We start from the raw sequence: 26,349 nt of genomic DNA on the forward strand, positions 1-26,349 counted from the left end.
AGTGGATTCTTAAAATCTTTATAATAATGCACTGAATCTGGTACAAAACTTTACTTTAAAACTGATGGTTCCAGTATTTGATAATGATCGGCTGTAGGCATTACAGTGTCAGTATTACTGCACCAATTAGTCACCTGATGTCATATGGGAAACACAACAGAACAGTTAAAGGGGAACTAATGTTTTTTTCAACTTGGGCCCTATTTTCCGATATACTTTTGTCTAAATGAGTGATAGGATGTTCAGTATTTGACATTTCTCCAGTGCCAAGCTAGGGCTGACCTGCCTGTAGCCCGTGACTGTGCGCTATATTAAATAATAGGGCACTCAGACAGCGTCAAACAACGTCAAAATACGTCCACTAAAAGTGCATTTTTTTCACACAGATAGGCTCGGATTGTTAGTATAATTATCCGACAACATAACGGAAAGGAGAAATGAGCGTCTGTGTTCACCTTTAGCTGGATTCGGACATGTTCCTCTGCCTGTTGCTGCTCCCTCTCTCTCATCGTCCGCTCTTCAATTTCAATGAGCTCTGCGTCCGTGTACGGGCGGTCATCAAATTCAAATGGCTCATCCAGATCCAGTTGGTCAAAATCGGGTAAAAATTCAGCCATGACTACTCCAAACAGAGCAACTCCTTGCATTTGTAAGGTCACTCCAGCGGGAACTTCCTGCAACAACTCAACTCTCGCGAGACGTGAGATTTCAGAGCCAGACTTTCACTATCTGAGTGAGTGATGTGACTTGCCACAACAAGCATATCCGAATATATACCCGATTTTGACCAACTAGATCCATGTTAGTAGATAGGACTTGGTTAAAACTAGATAGTTGATGCTATAAAAAAGGGGTTTGACATTATGACTGATGGCAGAATTGGCCAGTCATCATGTTCGCCATTGTTTGCAAGTGTTCGGACGGCAAATCTCGATACAGTGGAGATCGCTACTGCACAGACTCCAAATTATATCACCAGCTCAAGATGGCAGTGCTTGTATCCATGATATTTTGGCTTTATTTTTGTACTACAGTGGGAGGAAGTGGAGGCTTTGTCCATCTTTATAGTGGTTTGAGCTGAAACATGCTTATATGTGCTTTAGCAATGAATACAGTGGCTAAAAGTGAACTTAGTGTAGAGTTGCTGCAGCAGAACAGTTAGAATTAATTTCTTAACTCTGCCAGATGGAGATTGAAATAGGATGACAGTGATGAATAGTGTGACTAGTCTCACAAACTACCTGACAAATTCCCATTATTTGTGGTGACGCTTCAGAAACTCTCATTCACCATTGCTCATTAGTGTGGGACACATTGTTGTCGTAGCAGATCCAGCAGGTTCATATCAGGGCAGAGCACATTTATAAAGATATTCTACTTTATTTTTATGTCCCTCAACAGTTGGTTGAAGCATACCAGGTGGGCTGGGTGATCTAAGGGAGACATCTACATCAGCTCCAGGGTTGTTTTTTAAGACTAAAGTAGAACATTTATTTTAAGTTGTCACATCAATGCCATTGTGTGTGCTCAGGTCTGTTGTCCATGTCCTGTAAGTTCCAGGAAAGTGAAGCATTTCAGTGAGTGAAGCCGGCCTTTTCTAAGTTGACATGAAACTGGCATCTCACTCAATCTATTGATATCAACTGATGTTAAAGTACTACTTCAGCTGAATAACCGGCAGCTGATATTGAAGATGAACATCCGTCTGCTACTCTGTGTTCACTGGAGTGCTGTTATCAACATGCAGAACTGTTTGAAAGTACAAGGTTCCCATGGGCTTTTAAGTCAAGAGCACCCAGCTGTCTGAGGACCTTAAGGAACACTCAAATGCACACATGCACACATGTGTGTGTTTGTATGTGTTTGGGTTTTCTATGTGGTAGATTTAAGTCCCTCTTTCCTAGAAAACTAATGAAATTTGGCTCGTTGCAGGACACATTATAGATAATCACAGTAAACAAATCCAGATGCAGATAGAACATATTATATATTCTTATAAATAATTTGAAGAAATAAGTTATTGTATTTATTGTATAAAAAAGTGTAAAGTGTATGAGCTATTAGAATGCATGAGTTATTACCTTCTGCTATAAGTTCCCTTTAAATCTGACTGATCTTTTTTTTTTTGGTAATATATTATAACCTAAAAAGCAAATAAGCTGTATGAAAACAGGCTTGAAAAAATGAAGGATAAAATATAAATATATCCTCCTGAGACCCTCTGTCCTCATACGGGGACATCACATTTTGGGTTTATTTGACCTAATGCTTTATTCTTCTTAACGTAGACCTGTTGTCCTCGTTCATGGACACTTTTTGTGCCATCTAGTGGTAGTAAGAGCACATTACACTAATCCATTTCAAAACAAGATGGCAGCCATCTCTGCCAAGTCAGTCTGCAGGTGATTGGGACACAAAAGGGGACAAGGTACCAAACCTGATCACATTTAATGGTTGAAACTTGTTTATTCATGATTAATGATGTTTGTAGTTTGACATGGCAACAAATTTTATTAATTGTAGTGACAGTAACGAGCTAAGACACTGTTAGTTAGAGAGTACTTATTTGAAGAGACTGGGACTTTATCATCAACTTGTTTGAGGACACTGGGACTTAATTATCATTGACAAGGTTTTTATACTTATCAGGTCCTAATGATCTTTCATAGTGAGGAGAAATTGTGTTTTTGCAGTTTAGGGGTCAAAATCCAATTATTTCCCAAGATGGCTTTTATTATGAAACACTGGTACAAAGTACTCATAGCTGCTTTATATTATAATAAGCTAAATGTTGGCTGCAGTCAGTAAAAGAAAACAAAATACAGTCTATTACCACTTGGATTTTCTTTATGAAGCTTGGGTCATTATTGGCTATGTCAACGTTATACTCAGTAATTATTGACATCTCTCAGTGTAGCAATATTATTAAAAATAGGTCCATATACAAGCAGTCAGACAGTCGAACAGGTTTCAAACAAGCCAAAAGATATTTAGATACTTATTTAGAAGAGAGAATAAGCAAAAACCAAAAGTATCATTCAAATGGTCTATGTGCTAACATCCATCACAGACTTCCTGCTTTAATGTTTAATATTGTGCACAACAATATAGATGTGCTTATGGGTGGCTTAAAACCTGAATCTGAACAAAGTTGTGTTGTGTTTCGACCTGTATGGTTATCTGACTGCTCACGTTTATAGCAACTTCTCCACATTCCAAGTGCTCTGCATTAAGTCTGATCACTGTACAGTATAAAGCCTCATCCACTTTCATCCTAATTGATTAGATGTTAATTACATACACCACCATGTAAATATACCATGTGTCAGAAATTTGAAATTAATCCATGCATTTGACTGCAATACCATGCATTAAAACCCTGACAGGTTATCCCTCTTTATCTAATATGAGGCTGCACCGTTCTGACAGGAGGAAACAGGAGAAATCAAGGGAAAGTTTTCTCTCTCTGACTCCCTCTTTCTCCAGTGGAACTTGAGGAACTTGTAACATATTGTGTAACTTGAGTGTGTGTGTATGTGTGTGTCCGTGTGTGTTCTGGCTGGTAGACCATTCGACAGAGGTTGTGTGTAATCCCTATTGTTGCTGAAATGCCACCGCTGTTATTAGGGAAGATTTATGTGCTGTGCCCAGGGATGGAGTCAGAATGCCAGCTTGTGTTTGTGTGTGCGTCTGTGTGTGTGTGCGTTATTAATACATTGCACTGGGGAATAGAGTCACAATGCCAGAATGCATCCATGTTTATGAGTCACTGTCAGATGTAGCCAACATTTTTTATACCAGTAATTGATTTATGGAGCTGAATACTATATGATCAGTTTATCCTTTTGGGTCATCTACACCCTTAGAACTAAAGGTGCTAACTAGAACCATATTGGGTTATTCAGCTCGTACCCATTGGAGAACCCTTTTTGGATCTTGCCATTACCTTTTATAAAGGTTCCATCCTTCAAGGGGCTCTTCCTAGAACCCAATATAAAGGATTATACCGCTGACCATCTGTGTCCAGAATACCCTGTGTGAGGTTCTATGGTGTAATGGTTACACCCAGAACCCTCTCTGGGGGTTCTATCCAGAAACTTTCCACCTTCTAAGGATGCCCATTTATATTTCAAGGGTTTGCTCTAAAGATAGCAATTCACTCCATTAACCGTGGATCTCTCTCCCACTTATCATGGTTTTCGTTTAATAGTTTAGCCTATGGCCAAGGGGACCGTGCCCATGAGCCTTGGGCTTCATGTGGCGCCTAAAGGCTTGACTGAGGTTGTCCAGGACAACCCACAACAATCATGGTTCCCAGTCTCGTTTTTAGGGGGTGGAGTTTTTATGAAATCACTACTGCCACGCCATTTATTATTTCAATGGTGCAGTAGGGTTGGGACCTACAACACAGTTCCAGATTAGAACTGAATACATAATGCCAAGAACCTGATACCCATGGAGAACTATTATTATAATAATACTTGTTTTGGCAGATCATGTGGTATTGTAGGACATAATATGATAGTAAAGATATCAACTAAAATAAATCAATAAGATACATCTATATAAAAAAATACTTTTTGAAACATAGATATATTAAAAGGCTGAGGATCTTTTAGCATTCATTCATTCATTCATTCATTCATTTTCCGTAATTGCTTATCCTGTTAGGCGTCGCAGGGGGGCTGGAGTCTATCCCAGCTGACATTAGGCAAGAGGCAGGGTACACCCTGGACAGGTCGCCAGACTATCACAGGGCTGACACATAGAGACAGACAACCGTTCACACTCACATTCACACCTACGGTCAATTTAGAGTCACCAATTAACCTGCGTGTCTTTGGACTGTGGGAGGAAGCTGGAGCACCTGGAGAAAACCCATGCTGACACAGGGAGAACATGCAAACTCCACACAGAGGGGCTCCCCCACCCTGTGACAATGCTAACCATTGCACCGCTGTGCCACCCCCTATTTTTTTTAGCACCCATGTTTTCGAAAATCCTTGAAGAACTTGAAGAAAGGGTTTGTAGTATACGGTACATTTTCAGCAGACACAATAATTAAATGGGTGGCAAGCATAATGTATGTATATGATATGATATGATGGAAGTATTGTATGTCATGAGAGGAAGACCACTTTTTTTCTCCAAGCTGCAGTTAGGTTCTAAGTAATTCTAATCCTGCAAAGGCCTACTGTACAGTGATTATGGGTTCGCTATTGGTGAATGTTTGTAAAGAATGCAAAAGGTAAAAGTACAAAGAGACTAGTAACAGAAACCAGACTTAATTGAGGCCAAGTCTCAAAAACTGCTCATACTGCATGTTTCCTGCTGTCTATTTGAACATGAGGCCTCCAGATACTTAGCCTGGAAATCCAGACCCAAATCTAGAAAGATTTAGGGTCTGGCCATGAGTAATCAAAATGGCCCAACTCGAGGGGCGGCACCAAGCATGCATTTGTAAATATCACTGCAGGCAATTGGATAACACTACGACCAATCAGAACAATACACGGGGTGACGTATACGCTTAGCTACCAGCGGAGCTAACTGGTAGATTAGACTCTTGCCGTATCTGGTTGGCAAAACAGCAAATACGTCCTTCTGTTCCTCTTTTAGAGAAAGAGCCAAGTCTAACTCGTTCATTGTAGCGGCCAAAGCCGTTTCAAACAATTGGTGTTCAATACATAGCCATCTTGCAATGTTTACTGACTGATTCCGGACTTCGTCGTCGCAGCGCTGTCATCATCTGTTTAGCTCGCCTCTGGCCCGCCTATATCAGATACACTGATGTGATTGGTGCAGCTCAGTTTCATGGGCATAGGTAATGAGCATCATACCTGATTGCCAGAGTGACTTGCTGAGCAAATTCAAATTGTGCTCTCACGAGAACTCTGGATTTCCAGGGTACCAGATACCACCAATGTCTCCCACATTTGGCCCCCTGTTAGCAGAACACTTCCCAGTTGTTGCACTAAAAGTCCACAAATGATGGTTGTGAGGTGTGATTGGCTAATGTGCCACAGATTATACACCTGTCTTGCTACAGTCCATTTATATGTGTTGCCTGTCTCTTCACTCAGAAACTGATTCCCAGAGGAAAACTACGTTATGGGACCAATATGCCACACAAATGAACTGGTAAAATAATATAATATGGTTTATTTTGGATATAAAACAAATCTGTGGATTGCATAGAGAATACAGTAATTTACTGGGTATGGCATTTAATATTTTGGTGCTGTAGTGCACACACAAATTGATTTAAACAAAAGAAACCAGCCACATGATTAACCGCTGATGACTGATAAAGACTGAAATCACTGTGTGTGTGTTTTTAAATGATTTCCACCTTCCTCTAAAATGTCTCAGTGTACATCTTAATCTGCGTCTCCGTTAACAAGCCTGATTGTCATCACAGCGTGACGCATATATACGCATATAAACACAATTATACGTCCTTATAATAACACAAGGAGACAAGGACACACATTCACACACACACACACACACACATAACTGCTTATTTGTAATCATGAGTCAGGTTGGGAAACTGAATACCAATGGTCGGGCCAGGATTGATGACGGAAAGGGTGTACAAGGAAGGGTCACTCTGTCCTCTCCACAAGGTCTTTTGATATTCACAAGAGTCCATCTTCTAGCCACTTATGTAACTTGTCATTCATCTTCTTTGTTCCTTCTGGCAGTGTGTGTGTGTGTGTGTCTGTGTATGTCTGAGTCTGTCTGCCCTTGTATGTTAATGTGCATCTGAATCATGTGTGTGTGTGTGTGTGTGTGTGAGTGTGTGAGTGGCTGTCAGGTCATATATGCAGCTCACTGAAGGATGGCACCGATGAATAAGCAGCACCAATGTCATCTTGAAACCTTCAAGAGGAGAGTATATGAGAGGCCGGCAAGATGAGGAGAAATGAGGCAGAGGGAAATGAGAGAGGCTGACAAGAGAGGATAGGAAGGGAGGAGAAGAGACTGGAAGGAGATGAAATGAGACAAAAGGACAGCCAGGGGTAAGAGGGTAACAATGATTCCTACAAACTATGGCTGGAAGGAACGCTCATTTAGATCCACTCCTGTCTGCTTGTCGGACAACTTTCCCTTTTCCCCTTTTGCATTTATGTTTTGAATCCTGTTTCGACCTCTTGTGCCCATCTCCTCCCTTCCTCCATTACTCCAGACCTTCCTTCTCCTCGGCAGCCATGTCACATTTGTTATCCTTGCAGTTCATGAACCCTTTGCTCTTCCTTGGCTTCATCCCGTTTTCTTTTCTCGTCCCTCCCCCTCCTCATCTGTCTTCTCAGCATCATCTCTGTGCTGTGATACGGCGTCGATACAGCTGTCTGCTGTATCAAGGTTTCAGCTGGCTGAGCAGCTTCAGTCATGTCAACAGAACAAACAGGTCTTCATTTGACCAAATAATCCTTTGGTTGACCCCTGGGTTTCACCACAGTTGTGTTGTAATACTACTGCAGACTGTCTCTTTCTCTCTTTGGCTCAACCATATTTTCTTTTTGTTTTTACATTAGCTCTTAAAAGTAGCCATTTCCTGAAGGCAAACTTTGTAGTATTTGTTAAATATTTTATTTGTGTGTTTAAAATGTATTATTATTTCTGAAATATATTGTATTATTATAATAGTTTTTATTTTTAATTTAATTTTTAATTTAATTGTATTTATTTATTTATTCATTTTAATTTTTAGTATTATTATTATTATTATTATTATTATTATTTTTCAATGCTGTTTTACAAAATAAGTCAGATTAATGGTTCCTTTGCTGGTAGCCTAAAAAAATGAATACATTTCCATCAGAGGGACTAATATTTCAGTACACACACAGTATGTCAAATTATTACGTGACTTATCAGGCAGCACGGGAGCTCAGCAGATATCATTGCAAAGGTTTTCTCTGTGTGTCTTGGTTCCTCCTACAAGCCAAGGACCTTCTCATACGTGTGAATGGTTTGTGAATGGTCTGTCTGTATGTGTTAGCTCTGTGATAGTCTTCTGACCTATCCAGGGTCACAAGCTCTGCCTTCTGTTCAGTGTGTGATGCTCCAGTCCCTTGTGACCCTGCATGAGACAAGTGGGTTTACTGTAGATATTGAAAACAACCAGCTGGAAATGACAGTGTTTCCTTGATAAGTAATAACAACTTTCTTTTTTTAAGATATTTTTTCAGGCATTTTAAAGCCTTTAATCAATAGGACAGATGAGCGTGAAGGGGTGACATGCAGCAAAGGGCCACAGGTTGGGGTCGAACCCGGGCTGCTGCGGCAACAGCCTTATACATGGGGCGCCTGCTCTACCACTAAGCCACCGACGCCCCAACAACTTTCATTACAAATGTTATGATAAAACCAGTTTGGGCCTGTCAGAATGGCATACTCTAGTGATACTCTATGACTCTAGTGTTGTCTGCATTGTATAGATATCAAGAGGCCCAGACCGTGGATATCTTTAGAGGCGATCTCCGTTTTTTCCTGACAGCTCTGACAGCAAGAGGTAAAAACAAAATCCCCGTCTATTAGGACCATATAAACTCGAGCCCCTCTCCCATGGAGCACGACAGCAAAAGGGCGGCCATGTTACATTCAGTTCAGTACAATAAAACGCAGAAAGCACACCTGACAGCGAGAGGTAAAAACAAAATCCTCTGTCAGTTACGACCATATAACTGGAGCACCTGAAGTACACAGATTAAGTGAGTATCAAACGTTCCATATATTGACTGTGGAGGCCTAAGCGTGTCAGGTAGTAACATCTGAAACAAAGTTTGTGTATTATTATTATAATACTTAATATTACAAATGTACATTTGACTTTGATACGCATATAACTGCTGTATAATTCACCCTGTTACATGATGTCTAACAAATTAGCACCCCACAAATGTTGTCATCACGTTGTGTACTTAAAGTAAAGTTACATACATTAAAAGAGTGAAAGGCTGTTCCCTCCCGAGTCCCGAAACCAGACAGCTCACAGCAAGAACTGCAGTTCGAAGTGAAGTTAGTTATTATTGTGAAAAACTGATTTAACAATAACGTGAAGCAAAAATAACTCAGGGTAGACCAAGGCCAAAAAAACAAACAAACCCTGAACATACTAGCTACACCCATGTGAAACTAGCTACACCCATGGGAAAAAAAAACAAACTAACAAAAAGACATTTACTAAATCTGGCTGCCTAGGATGAGTCATTTTGTGTTACCACAGTGTTTCTACAAACACAAATATGAAAATCTCACTCAGATGGCCCACAGGAGGCACAAACAGCCACTAACACAACACAATACAAGAGGTTTGGAGGCCGAGGACAGGAATGCTGCTACTGTCAGTTGCCTGTAAACCGGCCCATTGGGAGGCCATGGATTTTAAACAGCAGGCGATAGATGGAGGGCCAATTGGTGATTGACACTCCCAGACCAAACCCACACCTCCAGCCAATCAGCGCACCACACCTGTAGTTTGGAGACAAAGATCCCCACAGGCAAGGAGCACTCACTCTCACTCTCACACTCACTCCCACTCTCACTCTCACTCTCACACTCAAACATGTGAAGGACTGGAACTGAAACACATGGAAATATGGCCAGAGCCGTAAAGTTACGTAGGTTAGGAAAAGGATTATGGTAATAACGTAGCTTATAATAACTCAAAGGTTACTTGGTTTCACATGGGACATGAACACAGGTCATAAACACACACTCGGCCTTCCCAATTTTGTGGGTTATACACCATTACTGGCTCATGATTAGCTTATATGCAAATATCGGTGCATTACTTTTAATAGTTATACTGTACTAGTCCATACCCGTTGGTAGCTTTGTCACCTTCTACCTATGCCAATCCTCAATGCCTATGTGCAGTTTCACATAGATTGACCACGTCAGTGAATAGAAAAACGTGGAACAGACAGAATGACTGACTGACAGAATGACACACTGACGGTTTCCATGATTATGTACAGCATACCATACCATGACTTAGTCACACCAAAAATTAGAAAACAAAAACAACAACATTGGGCCACAGGGGGAGCCACAGCGATCGGTCGCATTTTAGCCATTTTTAAGCATTTTTCTGTTGTTATAGCGCCACCCAGTTTCCAATTAGAGTTAAATTTCTCCACTCACCTTGAGGCGTCCTGTTCTACATATCTACCAAGTTTAGTAAAAATCCATATGGCGGTTAGGCCTAGATAAGAAATTAGCTCTCTAGCACCCCCATTTTGTTTGATGGGGTCAATAATGGAGGGGTCCCCTCAGATTATGTGTGGCCATATGCCTACAAAGTTGCGTGGTGATGGGTGAAACCCTTGAGATGTTATACACCTTTATGTGATGAGCCTCGCCCTCTGCAATATTCATTGCCTTATAGAAGCTCAGTTTTATTAAGTTTTCCAACTTTTGCCAAGAGGGAACTTTAGATATTGGTCCCTAGATTATGTTCACCCAGTTTCATGCAGATCGGTCAAACTTCCTAGGAAGAGATCGATTTTAAGTGTTTTTCAAAAAATTCAAAATGGCGGAAAATCTCTATAACCGGAAGTTATGGGTTCTTGAGGCAAATTTGTTCCTCATGAGGAGAGGTATCTCTGTGCAAAGTTTCATGTCTCTACGACGTACGGGCATGAGATATGCCCATTCAAAGTTTGCCATTTTAATTGGTTGTTATAGCGCCCCCCTTTGGCCAATTGATGTAATATTGCTTCATTTGCATCCTCCCATAACCCTCTACCACTGTGCCAAATTTCACATGGATTGACCAAGTCAGTGAGGAGAAAAACATGGAACAGACACACACACAGAGTTTTCGTCATTATATAGTAAGATATACAAACAGTGCATTAAAACAGCCTGAGTTGAGTAATTGGTTGTGCGTTTGGTAATTGTTTGCTCAGTGTGTTCAACTGTAGGAGCTCAAAATAACAATTTACTTTTATTCCTGAACATTTTGTCATTAAACTTTAAATTGTATGTACAGATAGACTTGGTTGGCTGAATATATACGTCCAAATATAAACAGTTGCATCTCTACACACTTCTAATGCATATACATGACTGTTAAGTAACGTATGTGAGGGGTATAGCTCCATCTACACACAAAGATAGAGATACATCATTTTGTGCCTCACCATACAGGTGAGCCAGCGAGTTAGAAAAGAAGACATTGTGTCCGACCTGTACGCAGTCACTCTGCGCATCTGAAACAGAGGAATCATAAGCTCAAACAGACAGGTCCATCTCTTTTATCTTCTCTTTGATGTCCCTTATTCTCTCCCACTTTAATCTAACATTTACTTTTATTTTATCCTTTTCAGGGTAGATTTGTTTGTATGTGTCTTTGTTGTAGGTCTTTGCACAGTATTTGCATAGAAAAGCAAGATTTGTCGGTTCAGTCTCCAAAGGCCCTTTATGCACACATCCATACACACACACAAAGAGAGAAACTGCATAAAATCTCACAGTATTTACTCACAGTTACAGTGGGTAAACAGAGTGAACTGTAGATTCCGTGTCAGTAAGTTGCTTAAGGCTTTGTGTCTAACCCATCATTTGAAGTCAAAAATCCACAACAGCCCCGGCTTTCATAAACAAAAGGTCACTCTAGATTGCAGATCTAAGCAGAGAAAAAAAGATGAGAGAGCTTATATACGTACACCGGCACACACACACTTCCCCTGCACATATAAAATATACAGACACATACAGTACAAATAAATCCACATCACACACGTTTCTCAGATCCGACACTTGCCAGTTTGCAGTTTCCCTTTTTAATCTTTGAAATCTGCGTCCACTTTCATGGCTGAACGTCGGCTCTGTCACGCTGACAACAACGCGGCTTTGCATTCTCTCAGAGGTAAGACAACCAACAGATCTGCGGTAACTGTTGCTCTCACTACTACAGAAGACAGTGAAAAGTGAGGCAGTTGAACCACTTTCAAGTTCAAGCGATGCACGTTCCACACTGTTGCACACTTCAAGCTTGTGAGAGGTGATGTAAAAGGCTGGAACCACAGAAACAGAGCAGAGCTGCGCACCAACGTGTCAGCTCGTGAGTCTCAGTCTGATTGTAGCAAGACTCGGTGTGACTGTGACCTGTGTTTACCTACAGGATAATGACCTGCAGATAGCTGCTTAGTTTTTAGGATTACCAGTTATCAGATTATTGAATGTTATTGCTGACACATAGGTGACACAGATTTGTTTACTTTGTGGATATTGAATTTTAATTAGCACTGTCATTTACAGGCTCCACACACACACAGTTCCCTTGTGAGTAGACCTTGTTTAAAAGACGGAGTGAGCATGGACACACCGGGATTGATCCACTTAGTAGTTGCGATTGGCCGATGAGTTTGGTGACATGTGTGTGTGAGTGTACAGAGCCTAAAATAGAGGCAAAGTCAAAGCCGCAGCTGAACTTTTAAATCTTAATAAAAGTTACAAAATTAATTCCAAAGCAAATATCGTGATAACTCTCAATCTTGTTTTCGGTCAGTGAGCATTCAGTCTCAAACACAAGGCTAGTTTTCATGTGATTTCATTTAGCTGAAGCTGGTATATGTCGGAAAAGGAGTAGGAAGAAGCAACGTGCTTGTCCAGCGCTACCCCCAAGTACCCTGAGTGAGCTTTACATTCCCTCTAATCATTTCTGTTCCTTGTGAAGATACTGTCTTTGTACCTCTGTTTAAACTGTCTGATATCTTTACTTTGTTTGATTTCTTCACCCAGTGGGTTCCACAAAATCACTTAATGATTAATTTATACTGGGCATACACTGTATTATTTGAGCCTCTTCAGAAATGTTGTTTAATTCCAACTCCCACTGTACGAGTAAATCATCTGCGATGTCAAGTCAAAGCTCATGATTTACGTGCTCACAGTGTATGGTCTGATTGTAAAGCCGCGACCTTGCTGCTCATACTGTATAAGTAAAGTAGACAATAAAATGGCCCATTGGTCTGTGGCACTCTGCGGCTCTGTGGCAGGTAGAAGTTTGTTTGCTAGCGGAGTTGCGGTTTGCAAAAATGTAGAGACAGACATCCAAAAAAGAGCGTAAAAGTCAAAATCTGCAAAAACGGTTTATGATGGTTCAAAAGTTTTGATTGCTTCTCCCTCGCTCTCTGTCGTTCTCACAAACACACACACACACAAGTCAGCATGTTTGCAGCACAAATATACTAGTTGGGTAGACGATACACTGTTCGATTGACTGACTGAAAAAATTTAGCCGTGACCTTGAGGAATCAACTCATGGCTCTGCTTCAACTGTGTAAAAACCTGACAACAGCTGACAAAATCAGCCCATGGTCCCCCTGTGCACTGCATGACATATGACAAAGCCAATAAGGCTAAAATTTGGCCTGTCTGTCAAATGAGTCATGCAGCTCAAAATCAGGTCAGATATGGGCTCAGATATTACAGTGTATGCACATCTTAAGACAGCAGTTTTATAGGTGTAGCCAGTTAATATTAGGTCACTGAGTTGTTAAAAAATACCACATGAAACTCTTGAATGTTGGTATACTATGCCAGCAGCCGTAATCCTGTCTCCTCCTCATTAGTCTCTATATACAGACTCTATTGTACATTCAGTGAATGTAGAGTCTGTAGGCAAACCCCAGACATATTGCCTCCGGAAGAAGAGCGGAAGAGCCCTGGTTTCCAGTTGTAGGCTGTTTGTAGTCCGCGTGATATTGACCAATCATGTTTGAGCTGGCTGCAGTTGTTGCCAGGTTAAATGGTCCGTGCGGTGAACTAACAAGGCAGAAACTAATTGGCATCACTGCAAACTCTGAATCCATCGCAATGGTTCAGCATATTTACTTTTATATAAACAGAAGTCAGAAATGGAAATCTGCCTCCTCCGCCCAAATCAAACCGGAATGCCAAAAAATCGGTGGTCTGCCCCCAGAGGCTGTATAGTCAGACGCCGAATACAGCCGATGGGTTCCGAGAATGCCTCCTCATCCCATCTTGAAAATAAAGTTGTGACAAAAACAGCAGATCATGTCTTTGGGGTTCTTTTTTACTGATGAATGTGCCTTAGATGCTTTTTTTGGCTGTGTCCACTCACTATGACGCAAATACATTTGGATGCAGATGATTGGTGCACAAGTCACGGGCCAGATGTCTGTGTATGATATGATATGATTTCTGGCAGTTAATTGTCATGCTAGCAATATTGTGTTCCTTATCTTGTGTGTCAGCAAGCAAGTAGTTAGACATGAGCAAATGAAAATAACTGAGCATTTTTCAGGCTTTTGACATAAGAAAGCAAACAAGACTCAGGAGCGAAGAATATGCAGAGAGCGGCAGTACGAGCACTGAGTCTGCTAACGTTACTGCTGCTAGTATTAGAGTTACAAGGACAGAAGCTAGCAGCCAGCTACGATTGTGTACATGTATGTGTTATGTATTTATTACTGTCTATTTTCTATTTTTTATATTTCAGGCATGGCACAGTTGTACTTCTTGTGCAATGACAGTAAAGTCTGTTCTATTCTATTCTTTTCAAAGTGATGAGCCCCAGGAAGGAAGCCATTATGCAGGAGTTTGATGCAACAAGGAGATGCAGAATGAACTTCAAATAGGTAGGAATACCACTTAATTTTCTCATCTGGCTTTTTCATTTATTGTAGCAGCTTGGTTTGGGCTTTGTGTAGGGCTGGGCGATATGACCAAAATCTCATATCCCGATATAGGTCATTTCATATCCCGATAACGATACCTATCCCGATATAGCACATTTTAATCCAGTGAATAAAAAGTTGCTGTAAAAAGTGTAATTTACGTCACAACGATACTAACGATAGAGCAAAATATGAAACAATAGACATTTTTCTCTTGTCACATGATATATATCGTCATATCGCACAGCCCTAGCTTTGTGTTACATATTGGGCTTTGTTCAGTGTATTATAATGTATTCTTTTATCTTGCTGGCTGTTGTTGGCAGGTCTGTTGGCTTGTCTTTGAAATGCATGTGGTAGGCTAATCAGAATTTTATGGTAGGTAACATTAATGTTAATCTCTTGCTAAGTCACTGAGTAGACTGCGTATGTCCATGCGTGGTAACCTACATGTCAAAGGTACCCTACATAGGGGCAGACGGTTCCTGTGCATACAATGAAATATAATCCTGCAGGTGCCACTGATTCTCAAAAAGACAAACAGAGTGCTGGAACTTTCTTAGTGTAATAACAGAGCTGGTTATGCACACCATCATAAGTTCAATGCTAGCTAGGTAGCAGTTGTGTATACTGACTGACACCAAACACCAGCAGTAACAGTAGTCCAGTGGTCATATTCTCATAGTGTTCAAGAATCAGTTCATATTATGTATAACATTAATGTAGAGCTATAATCAGAGATTGTTGGGATGTCATTTGTGCATAAATATGGATGTCCTGGAACTTTTAAGGAAAAAAAAAATGCAATTACTGTACACCAATTTATCATTACCTTTGATGTCCCTGCTTTTAAAAACTACACATTTTTTATAGTAGGTTGCAGAGTTTAACACATATGACTTTATTCACAGTTGTTAAGGTATCAAGGTGCAGGGTCTTTTTAAAAGGTAAAAACCAACATATTGATTTTCAGAGTAAATCTTCTTTGAAATGGGCCTAAATGGTTTCCCTGTTGGGGATAGTCTGCAATTAGTTTTCAATTCCACACTCTTCAGGATGTCAATACATAACTTTTTGTGGCGCAGCAGTAGGCTAATACATCAGGCTGAATATCCAATACCCTCAAGTGTATATATCAGTGGGGAAGTGTCTTGCTGAGGCATCCCTTTTCTACCTATCAATTGTGGTTTCTTTCCCGACTTGATCTCTTCCCACTCCCCTCGTCTCTTGGCTCCTTTTGATCTCCCTCAACTGCAGTCACGGCTCTTCCTCCGAACTAATTCCTCTAACTATCTGTACCATTGTTCAAGTAAATCATGTTTTCTCACAGTCTTTTTTTTTTTATCCCCAGTCCCTTGCTTTTTTTTCCTGAGTTCTTGCTCTCTACCCCGACTGCTGCTCGCCTTTTCTTTTCTCTCTGCTCCATCCCTTTCTCCTGGTCCCCCAGCTCACCTCTCCAAATGACAGCCCACTCTCCCATGACAGCTCCGGGCCACTCTGTCATCCCCTGTGTGTGTATGTGTGTGTATATGCGCGTGTGGTGTTGCATCTGTATGACTTCGCTTGTGTGTATGCGCACTAATGCCCATGTGGGCTCTCAGCTTCCAGTCTGAGTAATAGATTTGGAATTTTTTTATTGGATTTATTTAGGCTCTTTCCTAGAATGTGTGTGTGTGTGTGTGTGTGTGTGTGCATATCTCTGTGATTTTTTTTTTTACAAATCATCCTTAAGGCTTTGTGAGTGCATTTGTGCATGCATGTGTGTATTTGTTGTGCCATGTGACAGATTTCTCACAGATAACAGCGTTGCTTGTCTGGGGTTGAATTATATAATTCGCGACAGGGCATAACATTTCCGCTCCTCTCCCCCTTCCTTCCTGCTCTCCTCCTTTGGCTTTTCATGCATTTCATGTCAGGGAAACTTAAAGTGGGCAAAGGCTTGCATCCATCATAGGCAATAATAGATCTTTAATTTTGTGTATTATGGATTAAAATATGTTATGTTATTTTTGAAGTACCAATGTAGTTCTCAGAAATACAAAAATTCAAAATACAAATTAAAAAACCTTTCTCAGCAGATCATCAGTATGTGTGCAGAGTGATACAAATAGATCTGAAACAGAGGTCATTAAATCTAGATACCGATCTTTTCAGAAACTCTGTATGCATAGACTGGTTCATGCATAAAGGCTCGAACTCTTTTTAGATCAGAGCCAAATTAACTCAAAGAGCAAAGAGAAGGTGCTCTGTGTATTATAGGAGGTTCCCCGGCAGACTAGGCCCAAGTCAGCCTAACTAGGGGCTGGTACAAGGCAAGCTTGAGCCAGCCCTAACTATAAGCTTTATCAAAAAGGAAAGTCTTTAGTCTAGGTCTTTAATGTGGAGACGGTGTCTGCCTCCCGGACCGTAACAGGAAGATGATTCCACAGGAGAGGAGCCTGATAGCTGAAGGCTCTGGCTCCTGATCTACTTTTGGAGACTTTAGGGACCACGAGTAACTCTGCATTCTCAGAGCGCAGTGTTCTGGTGGGATTATAAGGCACTATGACCTCTCTGAGATATGACGGAGCCTGACCATTTAGAGCTTTATAAGTTTTTTTTTTTTTTTTTTTTTATTGTGCAATATGACATTACAGTGACATTACAGGACAGACAAACCAGGTGTGAACAACAAACAACAACACCAACATTTGTGGTTTTGTGTGTGTGTGTGTGTGTGTGTGAGAAAAACAGTATTATATATATATATATATATATATATATATATATATATAGTAATATTAATAATAATAATGATAAATATTAGAATTGTCAGACAGGCAAACGGAATAATAATAATAGAAATGAGTAAACAGAAGGGAGCAAACAAACAAACAAATATATATATATATATATATAAATAAATAAATAAATAAATAAGAAAATGAAAATAGAAGCAAAAAAGCAAAACAGAAATACCACAATGCAAACTTATAATTTTTGCAATAATAATAGTAAGAATAATATCAATAATAATATTCAATATTAATAAAGATGATGAGTAACAATAATAATAATAATATGGAGGGAGGGTGGAGAAGGAGGGGAGGTCTTTAAATTTATGGGGTGCCTCAGGTCCCTGCCCACCCGCACGGGACCAGCCTGCAGCCCCCAACACCCCCGGACCCCCCTCCCCACTCCCGCATGCCCTGGACTGTATGTGGCACAACACCTTACCCTATGTCTAGGTGTATATATAGTTTTTATTATTATTTTATTTTATTTATTTTTTTCCTTCCCTTTTTTTTTCTTTCTTTTTCCTTCTTTTTTCTTTAATTTATTTATTGATTTATTTTTTTATGTATGAGATAGTATTTTAAGAAGTGTGTGTGCTTTCTAATGTGGTGCATTAAAAACGAGGAGAGGGGTTGTCATGAACTGTAATCTGATTTGATTCTGTCCCCTTTCCTCTTCCTAAACTAGTGTGATGTGCATTAAAAAAAAAAAAAAAGGTGATGTGCCACCTGAAAACAGTCCAGGGCGGAGAACTGGGGGAGGGGGAGGGGGGAGGGTCAAGGAGATCACAGGCCATGGCCCAACAGGCGTGACACAGCAGGGACAAGATAAAATAAAATAAAAAAATAAATAATAATAATAATAACAGCCGTAAATAATATTAATATCATCTTAAAACAGAATAATATATGTTGATAATAGAAGTAAACATTTTGCAGTGTCAAAGAGAGTACCATGAGAGAAAAAAAAAATAGTGATGATCACAAGGAGCTGTAATGATTGATGTGATAGTAGTAGATAGTAGATATTGTCATGATTATTGTCAGAGTTTGTATTTTCTGGGGAGATATAGTCTGTAATAACAATTTGTATATATGTGTCTAGTGGCTATTGGTCGTCAGGCAAAAGAAGAAAGATAAAAATAAATAAATATATGAATAGGTAGTAATTATTAAGGATGGGAATGGAGATGTCAGAGAACTGAGGTGGTTGATGTGACTGGTTTGTGGCAGATTATGTTTGTAAAAAAGTGATGAAAGATTGCCAGGTAGGGTTATGATTATTGTCAAGGGAATTTGTATTTTCTAAGGAGATGTAGTCTGTGAGCAGGTTTTTCCAATGTATGATGTGTATGGAGTTCCGAGACTTCCAGTTCATGAGGATAGTTTTCCTGGCGACAGTCAGCGCCACTAGAAGAGAACGGGTGTGTGTTTTGTCAAGTTTTAATGTGGATAGGTCTCCTAATAAACAGAGGGAAGGGGAAAGTGAGATAGGGTAGGGTATCAGAGCTTTGTAAGTAAGTAGGATTTTAAATTCAAGATCCCGAGACCAAAACTAACAACAAGATATTCTGGAAGTTACTGGTAATGCTGGGTTTTGCCATAAAAGTCAATTTATTAAACCGCCTAAACAAAAAGTTTCCTGTAAAGATAGTTCATCACTCCCTTTCACATTTATGTTGCCGTGGCTGTGAGGCCGGATCACTCATGCATCTGTTGTGGCATTGCCCGCCAGTGAGATGTTTTTGGGACAAGGTTATATTAAAATTGTCTTCTACTCTGGATGTGAAAATACCTCGGTGTCCATCAGTCTGCCTCTTACACACGAGCCGAGGATAGAAAATATACAGTTGAAGCTAACACACCACATTATTGCTCTAGCTTTTATGTCAGTTAAACGTATCAGTATGATGAATTGGAAATTCAAAAATAGATGGTTAAAAGACGTCATGGATATATTATCAATGGAACAGGAAGCTTCGGCTCTTTGTGAATATGACCATAGAGATAATGGACCCTGGATTTTCATAAGCTCTTATCTAGGGAAAATGGTTCATGAATGAACTGTATTGTATTTTATTTATCCTGCACGTCCTGCAAGATGCCAGACAAATACGGATATTCCCCTTTGATTTGTGAGAGCACATAACAGTTACAGCAGTTAGTGTTAACATGTGGATATTTACAATAAATTGCATTTAGCCAGAGCAGATCATTTGATTGTCAGAAAATCATTCAGCAACAATTTTACTTAAAATGCACTTCTTAAGTTTACTATTAAGCATAAATGTTTTCTGATACCAGTTTCTCATTTGCCTCTTTTATAAACTGAATATCTTTGGGTTTTGAACTGTTATGCAGGATTTATACTTCTGTCACTAGGCTAATTTATACAGTGTAAAATGCCATAGGCTTGTGCTAATAATGTCAGCATATTGTATTTGTTTGGAAAACGTGTTTAGTATAAGACAGTTGTTTGTCAGTGAACCTTGTGAGGTGTAATGGAGCTGGATTTTGTAACGTTACCTTTGTTGAATGTTGATGTTGTCCCTGGCTTCATATGAGTAGAAAGTCTGCTAGCCGCTAGGCTAATTTATACAATTTAAAATGCTGTATGCTTGTGCAAAAAACATTAACATGTTGTATTTGTGTGGAAAATGTGTCCTGCAGTCCAGTAATAGTGAAACCAATTTGTGTACTTGTGTTTGAAATTATCACTGTTAAGCCATGTTTAATGTGTGTTTTGAATCAACTAAACTTTACAGCACTTCACAGAAACCTCAGCCACCGACTAGTGTTTTGGAGGTGTAACTGCAGAGTGACACAGACAACCAACGCATAAGTATAAATGCTCACAACGGCGTAGGCTATGGCGTAGACTATGCGTAGAGCTGCTGCACAAGTATAAATCCTGCTTTAGTTAAAAAAAAGAAAAAGAAAAACAAATAAGAATAAAATAAAAAACATTTGAAGATGTCACTTTGGTTAGTGTGAAATTGTTAGGACCATTTTTTAACTCTTTTAAGACATTTTAACAACACAAAGAACCATCAGAAATCAAATCAATAGATTAACTGACAATTGAAATCACTGTTTGTTTTGGCCCTGCATTAAACTAAACCCTGCCTGTAAGCAGAGCTAAATGGCTGCCTCACAGAAGAACTACTGTGACCTTTGACCTCATGTAAAAGCAGATATTTTTCATTGTCTCTCATAACTCCAGAGAAATTTACTGTCTACACTTAAAATGACTTATTGGCCCGTTAGCCCACACTGTGACCTGAACTCTGGTGTGTGTTTGGGCTCGTGCTCTCCTGTGGCCCAGTGTTTTCCGGAAGAAAATTTATTGTTTACAAGGATCTGTATATGACCACACAAAAAGAATGACATAGATAGCCAACAAAGTGACATAACAGTAAATTGATTGGTTGTCTGTGTGTGTGTGAGATTGTGTATTGGTGTTGAAGTGGCAGTATGCATACTGTATTTGTGTCTCAGGAGTAAAACTGAGCTTTATGGGAGCATGACTAACAACAGAATTTTATAGAGCATATTTTACTAGTAACAGTAAAACTCATGAATGCTTCACACATTGTCTGCTGCTCCGCTGACTGACTGTTGTGTCCAGGCGTGCTCAGGTCGGGCAGCGATGCATCATCTCTTAATCTTTCCCCAACATTTGATGACTTTTTGATTTAGATGCTGATTCAGATGCTAAATTATCTATCTATCTATCTATCTATCTATCTATCTATCTATCTATCTATCTATCTATCTATCTATCTAGTTCATCAAATGTCACAAAAATATTGAAAATAACATTGTCTGACCTATATTCCCTGGTTATTTTGTGCCTCTGAGTGTCTCTTTGAAGATGCCTCTCTTCAGGTGAGTCAGCTGTTGTGGAGTCATTAGTTTTGATTGTGCTTTGCATGGGAGAGGGAGAGTAGAGCAGAGAGCAAAGGACAGCAATGGGTCAGTTCAGTATCCAGCTGGGGGGCCAGGGGGACCTGAAACAGATGCCGTACATAAGAGGTTATGACATTCGTTAAGCTAAGGTAGTGTTATTGTGTGGAGCCAGACAACCTAAGGCATCCATTGGTCCCACACAAGCTTTTCAGGAAGGGGGCTAAACAGCAGTCCAAACTTAGGCTAAATTGTGTTCAGGGAGCAACTGGCATGGCTATTTTCAAAGGGGGCCACTTTATGAGGTACACCAGTTCAACTGCTTGTTACTGCAAACAGCTAATCATCGAATCACGTGGCAGCAACTCAATGCATTTAGGCATGTGGACATGGTCAAGACGACCTGCTGAAGTTCAAACCGAGCATCAGAATGGGGAAGAAAGGTGATTTAAGTGACTTTGAATGTAGTATGGTTGTTGGTCTGAGTATTCTACTGGGATTTTCACGCACAACCATCTCTAGGGTTTACAGAGGATGGTCCCAAAAAGAGAAAATATCCAGTGAGCAGCAGTTCTCTGGGTGAAAATGCCTTGTTGATGCCAGAGGTCAGAGGAGAATGGCCAGACTGGTTCAAGATGATAGAAAGGCAACAGTAACTCAAATAACCACTGGTTACAACCAAGGTCTGCAAAAGACCATCTCTGAACCAACAACATGTTGAATCTTGATGGACTACAGCAGCACAAGACCACACCAGGTGCCACTCCTGTCAGCTAATAACAGGAAACCTGGTGCTTATAAGGTGTACCTAATAATGTGGCTGGTGAGTGTATATCTGTATGTAATAACTTAACTTTCATTTGACATAGATTTCAACTACTCTATATACTTGACAGCATAATAAAATTCCTGAAATGTAATTATGGCTTTAGGTTTTGGTGTGCTGCCACAAGATTTTCAGTAGCCCTTTCTGGCAACCCCTAAGAAAGAAATTCTGGGGACACCACTGTCAGTATCAGAGTATTTGTGAAATGAAAGTCACCATGTTATTGCAAAGAATAAAAATTGTGCATTTTATTCTAAACATAAAACCTGTCTATTTATGTGCTGCATCGGCCTTGATATAGAGTGGCAAAAAGGATGAAAGGACACATGATAGATACACATGCATGCACACACACAAATGTTTATGTAATAATGTCTCATACGGCCTCTTTCAATTTACTGATGAGGCCAGGGAAGAGCAATGGAACCTTTCCAGATTTCAGTTTTGGCCAGGAGGAATATTTTTAATGTGGCACACTCAGTCGTCTGACTGAGATGGAGGAGTCCTCAAATATGAGGTCACAGTCTCTGCACATTCAACACACACACACACACACACACACACACACACACACACACACACACACACGCACACAGACATCTGTGCTTGTGCTGGCATGCCCGCATATACGAATACTTTTATGTTTACTGTGTGAACATGATTTCACAAATACAAATACATTGTATAACTTGATGCACATAGACACACATTGCAAAAGCACACACTCACACACAAACACACACTCTTCTAATAGTTTAAGTGCTGAAAGGGAGAGCAGCATTTCAGTGAACTATCTTTTTATTGATCCATTTGAGAGATGAATTATTAAATCTAAAAGGTGAACCAACTGCCAGCCATCTCTCTCTCACTCCCTCACACACACACACACACACACACACACACACACACACTCCCTCTGTCACTCACTTACTTACTCACTCACGCTGTAGACAATCTCTTCATCACACGTAAAGGACACTTGAGGATAAAATTGTTATATTATTTCAAATTCATTTCACTTGATCTTTTCAGAGTCCCTGTCAGTTGTTACCTTACGGACGATTTAATGTCAGAAGAAATGTTATGAGAAAGTGTTTCAGGACTGTAATGGTACAGTGGCTCAAAAGCATCCTCATGGCTTGCATGGTATATTTCAGCTGTTGTTAATCTTTTCTAGGACATTATATTGTAGTACTTTTGGGGAGTAATTCGATCTTTGTTGATAGCTGTGGGTTAATCAGACAGAACAATAATAAAACTGGAGGGAACCATTATGTAGGAAATGTTGCAAAGAGATGGAATTCCCAATATGTTTGCAATATTTTGAATGAAAAGAACGAAAAACGTTTTCACCCCCACTTGTCAAATACTGACGCTTGGTAAGTGGCCCTCAGCATCAGAGGGTTCAAGAGGGTTCCCAGGGAGCCCTTCTGTGTGGAGTTTGCATGTTCTCCCCGTGACAGTGAGGGTTTTCTCCAGGTACTCCAGCTTCCTCCCACAGTCCAAAGACATGCAGGTTAATTGGCGACTAAATTGGCAGTAGGTGTGAATGTGAGTGTGAATGGTTGTCTGTCTTTATGTGTCAGTCCTGTGATAGTCTGGTGACCTGTCTAGGGTGTACTCCGCCTCTCGCCCAATGTCAGCTGGGACAGACTCCAGCTCTCTCGCGACCCCCGCTACAAAAATGTATGGAAAATGGATGGGTTGGAGGGGTGGTGGATAGGTCAGACAGACACAGGACTTTCACCCAGGAGACTGCTGTTCATGTCCCATGTGAAATCAAGTGAACTTTGAGTCATGTCTTCATGTTACCTCAAGTACATAACTTCATGTTTAGTACGTCGACAAATGTGATTCTTTTCCTGAACCTAACCGATACGGGCAGTAATTTGTTTTGCACAAATTTGTTAAGATTTCATACAAACCGTTGGATGTGCATTTTCTTAAATATACAGACTATTGTATGAGGATATGTTGCATAAGAATGTGTTCTGGAATTAATTCATCAATTGAACCACAAGCCACTGTTAAGAAAGAAAATAAAAGCTGTTTTGAGTAAAAATCCAGAATAGCAATAATGAATTTTAACAGATTATTTATCTATTGAAAATTTAAATTAATATGTAACTATAGTTACATATTAATTTAAATGTCATGTTAAATGTCATGAGATTATAATCTCATGACATTATCAGATTTCTATGAGTGACTCCTTTTTGAACGGCACAAACATTTAATGTTAGCAACCTAGCTTTCATGGCAAGTTCTGATTTAAGTATTAAATATTCCGCTGCACTGATTTTGAACATTTTATGAAGTGCTCGGCAGGACGAGGGTTAATACACTACGTGCTTTTAAATAAATGTTAAAAATCCACTAGAGTTAGTTTTATTAAAAAAACATTGATGGAAAAACTTTTTTCCCTTAAAGCCTCATACACTTGAATAGAATTATTGAAAATGAAAGTTCCTACAGTTTGAGTCTACTCAGAAAGAAAAGGACCGCTGGCACCAGAGTGTGGTTGAGACCATTTATCTGAAGCTGTTTTCAGCGAAATCCTTTAAGAAGTGAGAAGTAGCATGTCCTTTGTGTATGATCTTGGGCATTCTTTTTAAAGGGTGATGGCTTGAATACTTGGTGGGCTACTTTAGAAGTGCACATATTTTGGGGAGTGATGGGTGTACCATTGTGACCATTTGTCTGGTGATAAGGCAGTCTAGAGAAGGATGCCCATGCCAGGAGGGAGGTCAAGGCACCAACTCATTCCTCTTCCTAGACACTTCCATTTATCAGGCCTGACTGCATGCATCACACACCCTCAAGGTAGGGCTGTGTGCATGTGTGTGTATGTGTTCTTGAGTGTGTTGGCTGGGGAAAGGGTGAAAGACCCACAACCCCCTCAATTATCAATCTTTTAATGCTGTTAATGTAGAGTTTGAGCATTTTTGTGATGGATTTCTGGCATTAAAAGTTACTACAGTTTCCATAAAGGCCAGACCTTATGAGACGGTGTTGTAATATAGTTTATTACAATATAAGTCAAGTGAAGGCACCTGCATAGCCAGGCATGTTTATTTTCTAAACATGCATAACACTATGTCAACTACTCAAAAACAGAAGATCTGCAAGATGTAAAATGTAATGATGGCAAACAGACGCTTTGAGGAAGTACAGCATCTGCAAAAGCAATTTTCGGAGAGTCTTAACAGTCTGAATCTGATGACTGTGTTGATTTAAGAGTCATATAATGAATGCAACAAATAGATCTATTACTACACTTTGTCTGGGGCGGCTGTGGCTCAGAAAGCAGAGTGAGTCATCCACTAATCGGAAGATCAGCGGTTCAATCCCTGGCTCCTCTGGTCTGCATGTCAAAGTATCCTTGAGCAAGATGCTGAACCCCAAATTGCTCCCAATGGCTGTTCTATTGGTGTGTGAGTGTGTTGAAAATAAAAACTGAGTAGCAGGTGGCACCTTGTATGGTCACCTTGGCCACCAATGTACGGATGCCTCGAACTTTGAGCACCAGCCCTTTAAAAGTCTTTGTGGCCCTGTTCTCTAGACATAAAGTGGCTATGCACAAGACTGTAAATCAAAATCTGTAAATTAGAAAATGCTGATTATTCTCGATCTCAACACCACATCATCATGTCAACACAGGTCTTCACTACATTAAAATAGTCTATAATCAGCTGAAGACTGATCAAATATGATCACAGCTCCTTTCGATTCCTGTATTTGTGTCGTGCTAAAGCAAGGAGAGGATGAGAGTGTATCCATCCAACAAAAATCTGAATGCGGCTGTTATGTAAATCTGTCAGTTTGTGTCACTTCAGGCCCACCGTCGTGACAGAAATAACATTTGTGTCGCTTGACGGGACGGCTGCCAAAAGGCCATCCATCCAAGTCTATTTGCCTCTTCTAGGAATTCAAGGACATTCAAAAACAGACGACAGTATCATCAACTAGGCCATGTAAAACATACTGTCAACAAACCTACAAAGGAAATGTACTTTATTTCACGCCCGTCCATCTCCTACGCTGACATTTGGATCGATTTGTGTGGATATATTGCCTGAAACCAGTCATTCCTAACCGTCAAAGAAAGATGATTCAATGTGAGTTTGAAAGTAAAGTATTTAGAGTCTTAAACAATTGAAAAGGAGGAACACTGGGATTTAAT

This window comes from Epinephelus fuscoguttatus, linkage group LG5 (genome assembly GCF_011397635.1).
Source record: "Epinephelus fuscoguttatus linkage group LG5, E.fuscoguttatus.final_Chr_v1".
Classification (NCBI taxonomy): domain Eukaryota; kingdom Metazoa; phylum Chordata; class Actinopteri; order Perciformes; family Serranidae; genus Epinephelus; species Epinephelus fuscoguttatus.